This window comes from Pteropus vampyrus, unplaced genomic scaffold (genome assembly GCF_000151845.1).
Source record: "Pteropus vampyrus isolate Shadow unplaced genomic scaffold, Pvam_2.0 Scaffold243, whole genome shotgun sequence".
NCBI classification, from domain to species: Eukaryota; Metazoa; Chordata; class Mammalia; order Chiroptera; family Pteropodidae; genus Pteropus; species Pteropus vampyrus.
In genome coordinates this window covers 1,133,192-1,149,501 of record NW_011889024.1, presented here as the reverse complement: position 1 = coordinate 1,149,501, position 16,310 = coordinate 1,133,192, and the positions used below count along the sequence as shown (strand labels likewise).

At 43.9% G+C, this 16,310-nt stretch overlaps 1 protein-coding gene, 1 non-coding gene and 1 pseudogene across 3 annotated transcripts in view; 2 read left to right on the top strand and 1 right to left on the bottom strand.

Moving 5' to 3' along the window:
• Window positions 1-16,310, top strand: part of MAML3 (mastermind like transcriptional coactivator 3) — a 391,909-nt gene that overhangs the window by 234,794 nt on the left and 140,805 nt on the right. The window lies entirely within an intron of this gene.
• LOC111729027 lies at window positions 10,325-10,443 on the top strand (annotated as a pseudogene).
• On the bottom strand, window positions 12,550-12,668 carry LOC111729038. Its single transcript, XR_002776057.1, has one exon. It is a non-coding gene; the product is annotated as a 5S ribosomal RNA (ribosomal RNA).

Here is a 16,310-nt window from a genome sequence, read left to right as displayed (position 1 = left end):
CCTCACATTTCATTGGTAGCTTGCCAGATATAGAATAATAGTTAAGAAAACATATTCCATCAGAATTTTAAAGGCATTTCTTCACAGTCCTGTGGCTTTCACCATATCCAACGACATTTGGATCTCCCGCTTTATGTGTATAACCTGTTTGTCACTCTGAGAGCCTGTCATATCTTCTCTCTGTCCCTGAAACTTGGTGATGATGTGCCTTAATGTAGCTCTCTTTCATTCACTGTGTCTGGTACTGTGAACTTTCTTTAAAAAATCTGGAAACGTGTGTCTCTAAGATCTGTTCTCATATTATTTCTTTGATAATTTTCCCCCTTTTCCCTTTTTTAACTTTCTGGAACTTTTATTCATCACGTCGTGGACCTCCTGAATTGTTCTCTAATTTTCATATCTTTACAGCTTTCCATCTCCTTGTCCTTTTCTTCCGTGTTTCATGAGAGTTCCTTAACTTTATCCTCCAACTCTAAAATTAAACATTTCATTTTTATTTATCACATTTTAAATTTCCACAACTTCTCTCTTATTCTCTGAGGTACCCCTTTCGATCTAAGGATATTAATTATCATTTTTAAATTAAGTTTTCTTGTGCCCCTGCATGATCGGTTTCTCCCGAACACCTTTTCCCATATGATCATTGTATTTTTTTCTTTCACGTTAGAAACTTTTCTCAAGTGTCTGTTTATTTTAAGAGCGAAGCGCAATAAAGTTAATTAGTTGTTCCGTATGCTTTCACAGAGTTCGTCAAACGGGGGGCTTTGTAATATGGGGATTGGGCTTGAACCCAACCATGTCACTGGATCGATGACTGTAGATTTTTTTATCCCTCTGAAGGCCAATCAGAAAAGACACCTTCAATCTCATTGCTGAGATTTATAAATCTGGAGGCTGGCTTTCTGGCGCTGAGCAAAGGAATGGAGTCGGAAGGTGGCGGTGATGGTGAGGGGTGGGTCGCTAAATACTATGTAGACTTTCATTAACCTCCCTGTTGTCATATGGCTCCTCAACCCACCCTCGGCTGGGGCTGGGATCCTGGCTTCCTGAGCCTTGTGGTTTAGTCTCTCCAGAGAATAATACACCTTCTTCCTTCTGGTCTGGGGGAGAGTGCCTGATCCACCTCTTAATTAAACAGGACTTCGGCCAGTTTTCCTTTCTCGTGCACCCCCACCCTGGCTTTCAGAGGTGCTTCTGGTTCCTGAGACTTCCTAGCATTCTTCTGCTTGAAGCATCTTGCTTTATTTTTGGCTCTTCCTCCTGTAGGATTAGATTGAGCTTTCTCTAAGCCGCTAAGTCATTTACCATTCAGCCATCTGATTTTCATCTTCCAGAATTTGGTTGACGTCCCTCGATTGCTATTTCCATCTCCCATCCTCTTTGTTCTTGAATATTTATGTCATTTTTATTCCTTTATTGTCATTGTACTGGGGCATTGCACAAGGCCAAGATAAAGGTAGGCGTGCAATCTACCAGAGGCTTTTCAGTATCGATCGAAATGTCAAATATTATCCAATATTGAAATTTATATTTTACAGCAAATTTCACATTATCGCTCCTAATATTTCGGGCGTTAATAGAGCTGGTTTCATAAAACCTAAAGTGCTCTCTTAACGTGAAATTTACATATGTCAAACACATGCATTCACAAGGCCAGCAGTGTCCAGGCGATCAGCACACTCTTTCATCATAAGGCCTTGTGACTATAACCACTGAGTAGTTTTTAGAATCTTGAAAATATTGACTTACTTCAAGGACTATAAAAACAATTTAGGTTCCATGACCCCGACTAAGCCAATAGTATCTGGCAACTCAAATGCAAGGTAAAATATTGACAGAACACTCATCACTGCCTGAACCCCTCAGGGCCCCCCAGCTGGGCGGACACTAGTGGGAAGAACCGCTACAGAAATGCAGATAATAAATGAAATGTTCCTACTGATGAGTGTAATAATCGTTTCCATACACATGCTGACATATTTTGAAAATCCTGATTGACATTCTTCAGAGTCCTAGAAAGATGGGACTAAGAATGAACAGCAAAAAAGGAAAAGTTTTAAGGAAGGGATTCATCTTATAATAAATAGTATTGTAGAAGGAAAGAGGTTTTAATTAGCCCCCGTCGGAATACTCTTTAAAGGTTTTGTAAGACAGGAATATTCTTATTTACTGAGAGAGCTTACAGCCCATCAAACAGTGGTTCTGAAACTTGTGAGCCTAAGACTCACCTGGAGAAACTGTCCAGATGCAGGTAATCGGATTCCACTGGCAGGGATTCAGAATCAGTAGGTCTGGGATGAGACCCGGGAGGATGCATTTTAATCCGCAACTCACCACCACCGTTTTCCAATGGAGAAATAGTACATAATAAGATCACCCTGAAACTTCAGTTATGCCCAACCTGTGTGTATTTCATTGCTCAATATTTGCATATACTCAAATGTGGCAGTTATTGTCTGTGGAACTATAAATTCTGTAAGGTCCAAGGCTAGTATCATTTCAAGTAAGATGGAAAAATTAGGTTACTCTGCGCTTAATGGATTTCTTTCTCCTTTTTTTTTTCTAAGATACTATGAATTTTTTAAGAGATCAGATCTTCTGGATATTAGCCGTGTTTTGTAAATCATAGAATTACTCTTGTTGATTTTCTTCATAGGGCAAAGCAGCGCATCCTCCGCCGCCTCCCCGCTCCCACCATGGTGAAGGGAGAATCCCCCTTCGTCTCTCCGAGAGAGCTGCTGGTCATTCGTTCATCCCTCTCCCTTGGTATCAGGACCTCCTGAGGGCAGGCATGGTCTTGTGTGTGCACGCTGCCCTCCTCAGTATCCACAGGAAGAGAGATTGCCGTGGAATGGGGGGTGCACACATTAAAGGAAATGCAAGGCTTACTCAGGCCCTCTTTTGGGGCGTCCGCCTCAGGGCAGGACTGCTCCCAAGCATGTCAGTCAGTAGGGTGGCAATTGGTATTCCATGCTCTGACACGGTTGCATGAAGGCTGGCGTCCAGGCTCCTGGGCTTTGAGAAGCTATTGCCTCAGCCAGATGCCTGATTTCATTCTGCTTCCTGAGCTGTGGATTCCCTTCCTTTCAAGGTCATTCACTGCACCCTGGGCCCCTGCCTGAGGCCCCCAGTGGATAGATATCCAGTGCCTTCAGATGTAAGACAGTAGATCAGCTTTATTTTTTCTCGGCAGGAGCCTAAAGCCTAATTGTGAAACTTGACCAGGCATACCTTCCCTATGTACAGTTGCTCCTAAAGTCCTAAATATGATGGACTAAAAAGAAATACCAGAATGATACCTTCTACAGTGTCTGGCGATGTGCACTTTAGTTGGGGAGATGAGGAGCACGTACCTTAGATCAACACAAGGCGGCAAGTGGTTAAGTGCCACCTTTATTAATTCTGATAAGAACCATGGGCAGAGAGACGGCGAGGGCTGGCCCAGCCTGGGGTGGAGGAGAGCAGGCGCCGAAAGAGAGATAAGCTTTGAGGTCGACCAAGCACGATGGGAATTAGGGGGCTGGAGGGTGGATGGAAACGCATCCTCATGCGGGCCAAGGGCTGTTCTTGAAGGAGACAGTGCCGATGATAGCCAGGCTGGAGGGGAGGGTTCCTGTTGGAGAACAGTAACTTGGAGACTTATTTGAGAGACCTGTTAGGGGACTTTCTACTATTTAAAGTGTGAGACAATAAGAGTCTCTATCTGGTTGGGGCATTTAAAATTTAAAGGAAAACAAGTATAGTAGCATTTAAAGAAAAGAAATAAGAGAACTTGATGATTGACTATATGATAAGACGAAAGGGAGAAGAATCGAATGTTCGTGATCGTAAGGTTAAATGCGAGGGTGGCATAATAGTTTCTGAAAGATGATGGTCGCGGCATGCATAAGTCTAAATATTTAAAAACACTTCAAACACTCGTTATTATTTATCTTATTCTTCTGATTCCCATTTCCCATTTGTTAAGGTACTTCTTCCACACTCAGCAGAAGGTATGAAGCAAGTTCACATCAATTATTTTTAAAGTCTGTGTTAAATGGAGCTACAAACAGCTACTCCGGTGTTTCACAGTTGGGCTTTTTGTTTTTACATGTATTTATATTTCAGTAAATTCATATTATTATGAAAATGGTTCTTTTCATTCGTCAGAGTAGTAACAGACAATTATATGTTCCTTTTGCTTAATATTTCCATTATGAGGATTTTCTTGGTCACATCTTATACTTAAAGAGAGAGTGCTTTAAAGATGGTCATTATGCAAATATATGGAAGGAACAGAGTTCCAGGCTTTAAAACGTATAATGACATCATTCACTAGCTATTCATAGCAACTTTGGGCTTTTCTAGAGGTTGCAAAGCTCTTTGGGGGGAAAAAAATTACTGTCCTGTATAAAGGTAGTCTATTATATCTTGGGTCCCGAGCAAGTTTCTATGGAATTAATCTTTATGACACCAAATGGTTTATATCTGACCCAGTGCATAAAGAATCAAAATACCTCTCATGTTAGTTAGATTTCCAATACATTGTCATGATTAGCTAATATGATCCATGAGGTCATGCAGGTTACCTGTACATTTTTATTTACTAAGCTGTAAATATGGACCCCAAACAATATCCAAACTTACAACTCCCATTTATTAATATTATGATTTCCTAGGAGAGGTTTTTTTAAACGTGGCTACATTCTCTAATTGCTTTTGCATCTGAGACCTTCGAAAATTTGTTTGGGTCACTTTTCGGCACTGGGCTCTAGCCAGTTCATACAAAGGACGTTTTAATTAGCTTGTTAGGCCGAGAGCACTTTAAGTACTAAGCTGAAGTTCATCCATGGTGCAAGGAAAAACGGTCATTTCTGGGTGTAGGAGTCGTCCACCTCAGGTCACTGCTAGTCTTTCTGGCCTTGGTGAGAATCAGGAAAAAGGCGCCTCCTCTGAGCAGACGAAAGCCGCTGCCCCACGGGCACCCCAGGTGTGACAGCAGCCTCCCCACCCCCCAGCACCCTCCACCTGATACTGTAGTGCTGTCCACAAGCCGCACAGCCAGAGGTGGGGCTCTGGGCCCCTCTGCTCATTCACGACATGCTGCTAAATGCAGAGTAGAGAGCCAGCTTCTCAGATCAGAGAAATAAGAGTCTGAGTTACATGTGCCGCTCGGTGCTGTGGCGTGCTCGTGCTCTGACCATTCACGGCTGTAGGGTAAAGCCATGGGGCCAAAGGCTGACCGAAGGCCCTGAGATGCAGTTGGTTCATGGCTGACTGGGAAGCGGCCTTCATGGTGGATGCTGCTGGTCTCGAGATCAGCTATAATGGATCTTCATTCATGTGGCAGAAAAGCCTAGAGAAAAAGCCTTGAAAATCAAGTGGCCTTTGTGACCCCCCCCGCCCCCCCCCCAGAGCACTGACGGGTTTAGCTGTCCCAAACTCCAGAGCAGCAGCATCCAATAGAAATGTACGACAAACTGTGGGATTAAAATTACAATTTTTTAATTGTAAAAGGCAAAAAGGAATAGGCGAAACCGATCTTAATATATTTTTATTTAACCCAATATATTAAAATATTATTACCTCGACACGTGATCAACATCAAAATTATTGAGATGCTTTACCTCCTGTGTTTCATACCAAGCCTTTGTAATCTGATGGGTCTTTTACACTTACAGCACAGCTCAGCTGGACCAGTCATGTTGTGAGGGCTCACAGTCCCATGGGGTTTGACAGGGCAGGTCTAGAACAACCAAAAAAATCTTCTCTGGTCAGAAAGGCAATCGGCAGGACCAGAGATGGAGCAAAATGAACAGAGCCGCTGACTCTTCGTGTCACTTTTAAAAGCTGTATAACCCTACACCGGACAGAACAGACTAGTGCTTCCCCTTGCCCTCCGCCTGGTCGGGGGACCCGCTTCACAGTGGCCCTGAGTCCGCTCCTCTGGACAACCCGCCCACGGCAAGTGCGTGCCCTTGTCATTAGCATTCACCTGCTCTGTGTGGCCTGCTGCCATTCGTGTGTCGTGTGGCTGCTTATTGGGAAAAGAACTCCTTCGTGCCCTTATCCGTGCCTGCCCCGTTGTGGACGTGTAATGTTGGCGGCGGCCTTGGGGCCACACACATATCCTGTGGCAGGTGGGGGAGCGCTGGACTCTTACCATGTCAGTGAGAGTGGCTGGTGCTCTGGGCTTGTTTTCCAGGGGTTTGATGAGCTTCGTTAATTGTTTTGGGGGTGGCGGGGGAGGTGTGCGGCTAGAGAGGAACACGCTTAGCTCTGTGTGAACGTGAGGAATCGGACAGTTGGCAGCATGGTGAATCGGCGGCCTAGGGAGAGAAACGCGTGAATAAACACATTTCCCCAGAGCACTGCAGAACAGGCCCCGTGCTCTCGGCCTGGGCGGGACCGGCCCCGGCCCCAGCACTCCCACCTTCCCTCGCTGGTCTCCCGGGCGGCTGGCTGCAGCTCATGAGATCAGTTAGGGAAGCACCTGGGTAGGGAGGTGGCGGAGTGTAGCGGCCGATTGCTGGCTCTGAAGCTAGGACAGGCATTCAGATCCTGACTTGACCGCTTCAGTAGTGGCAAGACCTTGGGCAGCTTACCTGACCTCTCTGAGCTTTAGGGTTTCCATCTAGGAAACAGTGATGATAATGACAGGGTTATTATGACAAAGCCGTGTCCTAATTTATGTAAAGCATTTAGCACAGGATCAGATCCATAGTATGTACGATACGTATTTTTTAAATTTAGAACATTAAACACATCATATACTATTCACACCCTTTTAACCCTCTAGGAAAGTGAAACTATGCTTCAGTTTTCCTCAAAGCCAGCTTCATTCATTCTCATGCATTCATTCGTTCATTCAACAGACATTTATTATATACCTGAAATGTCTAGGTATTGGGCGTACAAAGGTGCAAAGATTCTGGAAGAAACATTTTATCACATATGCGTGAAATTACATGGACAGGGACTGCGAACAAAGTGGTAAAAGTATATTAATTTGCCTTTAAAAACCAACTGTTAGCAACTATTAAATAATCGTAAAGTTTTCTTTCATTTGGCTATGAGAAGATTGTTCCCTTTTATATATACCTCTGTTTAAAGTAAGAATTACTTATTAAAAGAATATTTTAACATATAATATAAAAATGCCACATTTTTTGTTCATTTATGTTAAATGATCTTACATGAAGAAAACACCTCAAGAAAAAAATCTATCCACAATCTCACCTCTCACACTCCTAGAAGCTTTCTAGTGATTTCTAGTGATTTCTAGTGCTTTCTAGTGCTTTCTAGTGCTTTCTAGTGCTCTAGTTGTCTCCGGAACCTTATGATATGAGAGAAATCATTTGTCTTTGCCTTAGTTAATCAGAAGCTAACCAAGAAGGCGGCATTTAATTCAGCTGAGCACTTACAACATCTATCCTTTTTATGTATTAGAAATAGGTAAATAAGTATTCCCAAAATAATGAAAACTATTATTACTTTAAACTCCTTTTTTTTTTCTTTTGGGGGGTTACTTAGATTAAAACAGGCATTTCAGTCAAACTTTTAAAACTTAACTCCAAAATAACAAGAGCTCTGTTGGAAAATCTATTGTATTAGTTATCTGTTGCTGTGTAACGAATCACACCCAAAACTTAACAGCTTAAAATGAAAAGTGTTATTGTGCCACACGGCTCTGAGGAAATCCAGGAGCAGCTTTGCTGGGTAGTTCTGGCTCGAGTTCCCTCGTGAGCCTTGCAGTCAAGTCGTCAGCCGGGGCCACGTCATCCGAAGGCGAGACTGGGGTGGAGACTGTTTCCCAGGGGCTCCCTCCCGTGGCACCCCACTTCCTCGCCTCAGGGATCTTTCCATACGGCTGCTTGAGTGTTCTCAACATGGCAGCTGGCTTCCCCAGAGCGAGCGATTCACGGTAGAGCGAAGAAGGAGCTAAGCCACCATGTCTGTTATGACGTGGTGTCGAAGTCACACACCCTCTCTTCTTCCTTATTCTATTCATTTGAAGCAAATCATTAAGTCCAGTCACGCCCTGGGGGAGGGGAATCAGTTCTGTCCTCTGAAAGACTCTCTGGACCTGTTCGTGGACACCATAATTACCAGGAAAGGCTTTTGACATTTCGTAAAGTGCTTAAGTGGTATTGGCACAGAGAAGCTTAGGATGGGAAGGACTGAGCTGGCAAAGATAAGCAGAACCACCTGGGGATTATGTGCAATGGGGTGCCGTGCCCGCGTAGGGGACAGGAGGGCGGAGCGGGAAGTCACAGACTGCAAATGCACCAGAAATGTGTTTCTTTTTCACTTTGCAGCCCCAGACCCGATATCAAAGCTGTGCCTCATGGCAGAGGATTAATGCAGAATTCTGCGGTCAAATGTAAAGAAGCCTTTGCTTTTATTTAAAGCAGGAGATAAAATTTTAGAGGACCTTGCATCTGAGCTATTACCTGTTTACACTACACCCAGCCTTGTTAGTTACCCGACTTTCCACTTCTGCTTTAAGAATTCTTTCCCTGCCCTTTTCCCGTTACGGCATTTATTGTTTCTAGCCCGTGGTTTCTGTCCTTCTCCGTGTCCTCTGTGCTAGCTTTCCTATGGAAGTAGTTCCCCCTGACAGGATGGCATGCGCGATGCTGTGATAACGCTCTGTGGCATCTCAGAGTTCCTCCCACACGTCTCCCTGGTCTCCCAGGCCGAGCGCTGCCGTCAGCCACATTCTAACTTCCTATTATTGAATATTTCAGGGTCCAAAGCCCTCCGTGCCCCATGCTGTCCACTTAGGCATCTCTCCACATTCGTATTATTCACAGCAAGATGCACGCATGCAAATCCTTTAAGTCCTTCAGGCTTTTCTTTCCATTTCCCCCTCAAATATGAATCGCCTAGCAACATTTATCGAGGACCACGTGCAGAGAAGGCTGTAGTCTCTTTGCTGTATCCCAAAAGACGAAAAAGGCATGGTCCCTGCCCTTACAAAGTTTATCCTCTAGTAAAAGCTGGATTTTTAAAAATTTTTAAAATAATAACCACACGGATTTCCATTTATGTTCAGTAGAGTGACATGTTGTCCAAGGTACAATAATCAAATTCGAGGGTTAGTCTTTTGTATACCTTTTAATTGAGAAAACTAGCTATCTTTTGGATTAAGTAAATGCATCTACCTCGATGAGAAATACTGCTACAAGAAAATCATTTCATGGGGTTGACTTCCTAGTGTCATAAACACGTTTCACCCAACTGGTGAAAATTCAGATGTGTTTAAACCCCAAATAAATAAAAGCATTTATTAATAATCTGTAAAAATGATCCACCCCGTTAATATAATAAGTAATTAACTACAACTGGTAATTGCAGTATAAACAGAAGAATAACTTATTTACGTTCTAGTTTTTCTCGTTTAGAAGACATCAGCCCTGCCCTTTGATTTACTTTATACTTTTAATGGGCTGTTGTTCAGAAGAGGGAGTCGGGGAATTGTGGGCTGTGAAGAGTTGATAAGGAATAAGAAGTGCAAGCTGAGGAGAAGCAAGAGACGGGGCCTCGGGAGGAGAACCGAAGGCGAAGAGGAAGCCCCTCGGAGCCTGTCATCAAGATCTAACCTGTGATACAAGGAGCAGCAGGCAGTGGTCCGGGCTTCTGAAAAGGGAAGAGTACTATCTTGATCAAAGTGATCGGCGCGAGGGAGGCTAGGACACGGCACACCTGGGACAAGATAATTAGGACCCGGCTGACATGACCCTGGCAATAGAGCCAAAGAAAAAGAAAGAGATGGGTGGAGATGACCATGGACGTGGAAGGAACGAAACCGAGGCTGCCATCGGTTGTCAGTAAAGGATGTGTTGACCGAAGGTGATAGCTTGGACACTGTGGCTTAATTGTCAGTTGGGTGCTCAGTTAAAGAAGTCTTTCCGCGTAGAAATAAAGGACTACTAAGGGTTTCAGGTTCGTCCACATCCAGTGAAAAACATGAGCAGATGAATCATTTTTTGAGGGAAGTTGTCCATGAGGAAAAAATATATAGCATCTAGCACTAGGTCTAGAGATTGCTAGAATTAATACCTGGGGGAAAAAAAACAAGCATCCAGGAAATATTTGTGCATGTGAGTGTGTATGTGCGTGTGTTTCTGCAGATATACACATATATCTATCTGAAAAACATCTGAAAACCCATTCATCATAATGGAAACCCTAGCGAGTTCTACCTGCTAGAATTATAAATGATATTTCTTTTTCCTTCTTTCTCTTTTGCTTATCTGCATTTCTGTATTTTCCGGTTGAACATATATCGCTTGTATAAGTTTCCTCATAGAGAAGAAATCATTTTTAAAACCTGGGTGTAGTCTATGGCCATGCTACCCTGAACAAGCCCAATCCCATCTGATCTCGGAAGCTAAGCAGGGTCGGGCCTGGTTAGGACTTGGATGGGAGACCACCTAGGAAGACCAGGTGCTATAGGCGTAAAAAATAAAAAAAATAAAGGATTGTAAGCTGACAAGGTCTGTGCAGTCTGTGAGGTCAACCAAGGGTTGCCTCGCCTAAAAAAACAAACAAACAAACAAACAAAAAACCTGGGTGTAATGAAGGAGATAGGAGGGGAATTTTCACAGTCAGAATAAGAGGGAACCTTAAAAAAACTGGTCTCAAGATGGGGACGCTGAGACCATGACAGTTCTGTGATTTGTTACTAGGCCTCCAAAACAAGAGTAGGATTTTCTAAAGCTGAGGCTCTGCCTGTCGAGGAGGAAAATAGAATCAGCCTCAACTTCTAGAACTTAGATTGATCCGAAGCAGTGGTTCTCAACTAGGGATGGTTGGTCCCCCATTCCCCAGGGGCTATTTGGCAACATCTGGAAACATTTTTGGTTGTCACAGCCGGGAGAGGGGAGGGCTGCTCCTGGCATCCGGCGAGTAGAGACCAGAGATGCTGCTAAACCCTCTGCAATGCACGGGACAGGCCCCCACAACACAGAGTTATCCAGTTCAGAATATCCAGTTCAGTAGTGCCGAGGATGAGAAACCCTGATCCGAAGGCAGGTGGGTATCGTGGCTGCCACCCATGGAATGCTTCGGGTGCCAAGCTCTGTGCTAAACACTTGACATGAATCATTTCATCTTCAAATGATCTTGAAACTCGGGCATATGGAGTTAAGTAGCCTGTTCGGGTCACATGGTAATGAAGCACCGAAACCAGGAGCCGAAGCAAAGTCTGTTTGCATGCAAACCTGAGCTCTTAAACATTATGCAATTTCGCCTTCCATCTTAACACTCACAGAGTGAAATGGGAACAGGAAAGCCACCTGAAGGTCACCTCTGACCTTCTGGTGTCATTCTTTTTCTACCCTTGCCAAGGCAGTGGCTTCCGAACCACTTTTACTCTCCTAGAATGTAATAACTGGTAAAAACAAATTTTAACACTTTTCTGTGTCTCTTCCTCTTTATCTCTCCCTCCAGACCCATCTTTCAGATAGATGTTTATTTTTTTAATGACTATCAGGTGCTTTTTGTTGGAATCGGGGGTGGGACGTGGTCATTGGTTGATTGTGCAAATGGGAGCTGATATATTGCTGGTCTGCAAGGCTTTTGGTCATGGAGAAGCAATCTGCAAATGGCTGAGAATTCCCACTTTAGCGCATCATTTTAGCACACGGCGAGAAGGCAAGCATACGCTTTTACGTTGTTCTTATCCACCTTCCTGGTCTCTTCCCCTTTAACTCTGGCTAAAGAGTTCTGGGCTCTAGCATTCTAACGTTACCTCGACCTCCTTGTCATTTTCACTGAAGGACACCGCGTGTTAAAACCAAAAACTGTATTGCTTTTGGAAAACTGACTTCCTTGGGTCCTTGAAAGCATCGATCAAGGACTCAGTGGATCTTAACTGGTGTGCTTGCCAGCGGAGAGGGAGAGGAAAGTCCCCACTGGTGTGTACTGCTGCCTGCCACCACCCACCTCCTCTTTTCTGAGTGACAATTAGGATTTTAAAAGCATCATGCCTTACATGCACTGAATCACTATGGGAGCGAGAATCGGAAAGTGCCTGTCAGGCTCTTCCATCTGTCTTCTCTTTCCCAGACCAACACGGGATCGAAATAATTCGTTCTAACGCCGACCTGTGCGGAAGGCCCATCGCACATGTCAGAGGCCTCCGCCTCCGCAGCAATCTCACGCATGAGGTTATTTTCCATGAGAAAATGTCGATCGTGATAAATAAAATTAGGAAGGAAATTTAGATCCACCTTGCACAGGAAAAGACTGATTTTAGAGTTTCTTTTCCTGTGAGCTTTTCTTGTCAGGATTGAGTTTCTTGTCAACGTTTCCATCCTTTATCCTGTTTTGATTTTTTAAAGAGAAATTTTATAAGTTCGCTGTGTCTGCTCATCCTATTTGAACTCAGAGCCCTTTTGAAGTCAGAGCCCTGGTTTTGCTTAACTTCTGTGGAAAACCACCTTTCAGGTTATATATACATATATATTTTGGGGGGGGCGGGGCAAGGCAACCCTTGGTTGACCTCACAGATTGCAAGGACCTTGTCAGCTTACAATCCTTTATTTTTTATTTTATTTTTTACGCCTACAGCACCTGGTCTTCCTAGGTGGTCTCCCATCCAAGTACTAACCAGGCCCGACCTTGCTTAGCTTCCGAGATCAGACGGGATCAGGCTTGTTCAGGGTGGCATGGCCGTAGACCAGGTTATATATTGAACCAGAACTTCGATATTATTTTCTTCCAAAGAGCTAATAACACTTCTGCATATTAATTTACTCATATTATCAGCTGAGTAGCTAAATGCAATGAATTCCTCATATCCAGTGAATCTCAAATGAGCCCCTGCCAACCTTCCATATACATCTCCTATCAACAGTACTATCTGAATTCCTTCTGAATCTGTAGGTAGTGCTCCTGAGGATCAAAGAGGGGGTGTTAAAACAGCACAGTTGAGTGCACAGTCACCATTTTTCTAAACAACCCCAAGTGCGAGCGTGTATCAGAAACAGTCTCCATAATTTTGGTTTAAACATATGATTGCTTTACACAGACACACAGAGATATGCTTCCCCATTTCCCGCAGTACCTAACTCAGCCCTAGGTACAAAAGAAGTGCTTTATAAATGCAGAAGGCTTAGACTCATCTCTAGAAAATGTAAAGAAAAAGAATTGAATTCTGGAAGGATAACTGTGGTATCCTGAAAGCAGGGACCAGTGCACTGATTTTTGTGTAAGAGTCAGGGAGAAGCCAAGCCATCGCCACTGGGGCCATAAAGGGCTGTTGGGAGCAGTGAGCCTGGGGAGTGGACAGACCTCAGCCTAAATACGGGCCCCTTCACCTACCAGCCTAAATACGGGCCCTTTCACCTTCTGCAGATTGTTATCGATACTTGAATTTCACATCTACTTCTTAATTTCAGTCTTCCCATCTGTGAAATAGGGATAATGATAATCCAAAAGTTTATTTATTATTTTTTATTAGCAGTATTATTATTATTGGTAAGGGCATCAGAGAGAGACAGAAACAATTTCCGTAAAAACTTTCTGATTCGGAATCTAAGGGATCTTGGTTCAAATCTCACATTCGATCCGTAATAACTGTGTGCCTGGGGCAAGTCTCTTCAGTTTCTTTACTTGAAAAATGAGATGGTGATGCTTGTGTTCCAGGGAAGATTAAACCCGGGGGATGTCAAGGGTCTCGGATGTACCAGATGCTCCACAAATCTCAGCTCTGGTTATTATGTCCCATTTACCAAAGCTGGTGAATTGGTTTTCTGGAAACTTAGGCCAACTTCCTTAGCACCATCGAGACCTATGAGTTTTACTTTTATTTTCTTTTTTAAGTAGCACGTCCCTTTGAGATTACAGCGAAAGCTACAGCAATATCATCATAAAAACATACATTCCCCAAACTAACTTGGGTACAGTTACAAGGGATTCACAGGCACCCTCTCCAAGACAAAATAAGGCCCAAGAGGGTGAAAAATATGCCAATCCAAATGGAACGATTCTTCGCTTTGTAAAAGGGCTTACCGTAATATTCCCATCGCAACTCTCCCAGTATCGTTAAAATAGAATTCCATTTACAAAATAAAAAAACAACTCATTTTACTCAGAATATTTCACAAACACATTTTTTTCATTAACAGAGGCAAGCCTCTTCTAACAAAGCATATTTATCAAATGCCTATTATGTGCCTAATAAGGTGGTGGGTGTTATAGGGAACAAAAGAAGCTTAACATGTGGTCCCTGCCCTCAGCCTTTTCTTTCTAATTGGAGAGACAAGTGAACAAGGCGGCATTAGATGTATTAGCGCTATATGCTGATATAATCAAGTACTAAATTGTGTATGCTTGCGTGGGTGGGCGCACAAGCCTCACATATCATTCTCTGACCTTGAATTGTACACAAATCATTAGCGTCAAACCGGAATTGCTGACTGCTCCCCCATCCCTCGTCTTCGCTTGGCCGACTTCCATCCCAGCCTCTCCCTCTGTGTCTGGAACACACTTTAAAAAAGATGGGGTGAAATAATGCAGTGAGAAAAAGAGAAAAATTAGTAAGGAAAAAAGAGGTCACCGTCAGTCTGTGGTTGCCACTGCCGACAGAGTCCACATCGGACGGAGTCTGACCCGGGAGCACCCAAGCTTCGTGAAAACCTATGGGACACGCGACAGCTTCTCTTCCCCGTTTACAAATTAGCTGCTAGGCCTTGTGTCAGTGACTGGATCTGCAGAGAGAAAAGAATGGTGCAAAGAAGAAGGCCTGAATGATAGGAGGGGAATTCGGACACGGCATTCGGTGTTTACACCAAAACAGCATGGGAATCATAGCCCAAGAGAAGATTTATGGGAAAATCATTGGGTGAGGAGAAACAGGCCTGCCTGGAACCCTTACAGGCCCAAGGCAAGAGCACACATGCGGGCCTGCGTACCACAGGCTTCATATTTACTTGTCAGACATCAAGCTAACTCTTAAGTGAAATATGTTCTATCATCTGACCTTGATAACTTTAACCTGGGTATTGGAAAGACTGAGGGGGAAGCCAGGCAACTGGAAAGGCCCGGTCTGAATGCAGACTCTTTGCCTCCTTGGGGTTATGCAGCGTGGGTGGCCTAGACCATCAAATCTTCTTCCCATCCCTGGCTCTGTGCTTTACTCCAGAGGCTTCTTGCTTGTGTGAGATGCTCCAGCTCACACCTCCAGGGTCCACACTTTGCACCCCGCCTTGGCCACACTTTGGGTTTAGAAATGCACTCGGCATGTGTCCACCTTCCAGAGGAAAGAGCTGGGGGAGCAGACGTGAGGTTTTTTTGGGTTCCAAGTATCCAGAACACATTCTAGAAGGGAGGACATGAGCTCTCACCTTGGCCCAGGTAGGGAGAGACATGGCCAGAGGAAGACCCCAATCAGACCCTCTAAAGCTGGGGGCCAGGACCGGGACCCCTCAGTGCCTGTGTTAAGGGCATAACCGAAGAGAAGAAGGAAGACATAGGAGGGAGATTAAAGCAGAGTCATCAGGGCTGCTCAGTTGAGGGGGTGTAAGTTGGGAGGAGCTGACAGGGTGGAAGAGAGGCCCATCTAAAGAAAGGAGAAGGCCGGACCTGCACCACCCCCCACAGAGATGGAGATTCTTCATTTATTATTGTGTTTAGTTAGAGAATGGGGCGGGGGGCGGGGCGGCGGGAAACTGCTATTGTAGAAGGCAAAGGGCTCTATAATTCAGCGACAAGAGATATGAAAGGCAAAAGAATGATGGTTTTGGAGCTAAAAGCAGGGGCTGGGAGTGACTGCTCCCCAAGGCCACCTGGCCCCATCTCGTTTCTGCACCTGTCTCATCAGCCTGCCGGTGCTCGCCCCGGGAACCCGCTGAGGAGGGGCCATTCTGCCTTGTTGTTTTCCCCCAGGAGAGAACAAAATTGAAGGTTCGTTTTGATTCCCCCGAGAGAAAAAAAAATTACTTCTTAGAATATTGACTATTGAGAAATTACTTATGTAGAATATCGGATGTAAGTATCGAATGTTTAGCTAGACAAAGAGGATAGTTGCTGTATTTGAAATTACACTATTTGCAGAAATAAAGAGAAAAAGGTTTAAAAATCTCCGCACAAACATACTTGGTAGAATTGAAGAAACTTCTAATGATATTTCAACATTTTAATTTATTTTCATTTCACAATGTTTTTTTGTTTTATGAATAAAATATTTAAGGGATTTAGGAAGTTGTTAAATAAGTCATGAGTAAACTTTTTGGAGAAAAGAGCAAGACACAACTTTGAGTTACTCTTGTGCTAAAGTTCTTTCCTCCATCCTTCGCTTTATTCCTGTCAGGTCAGTCACC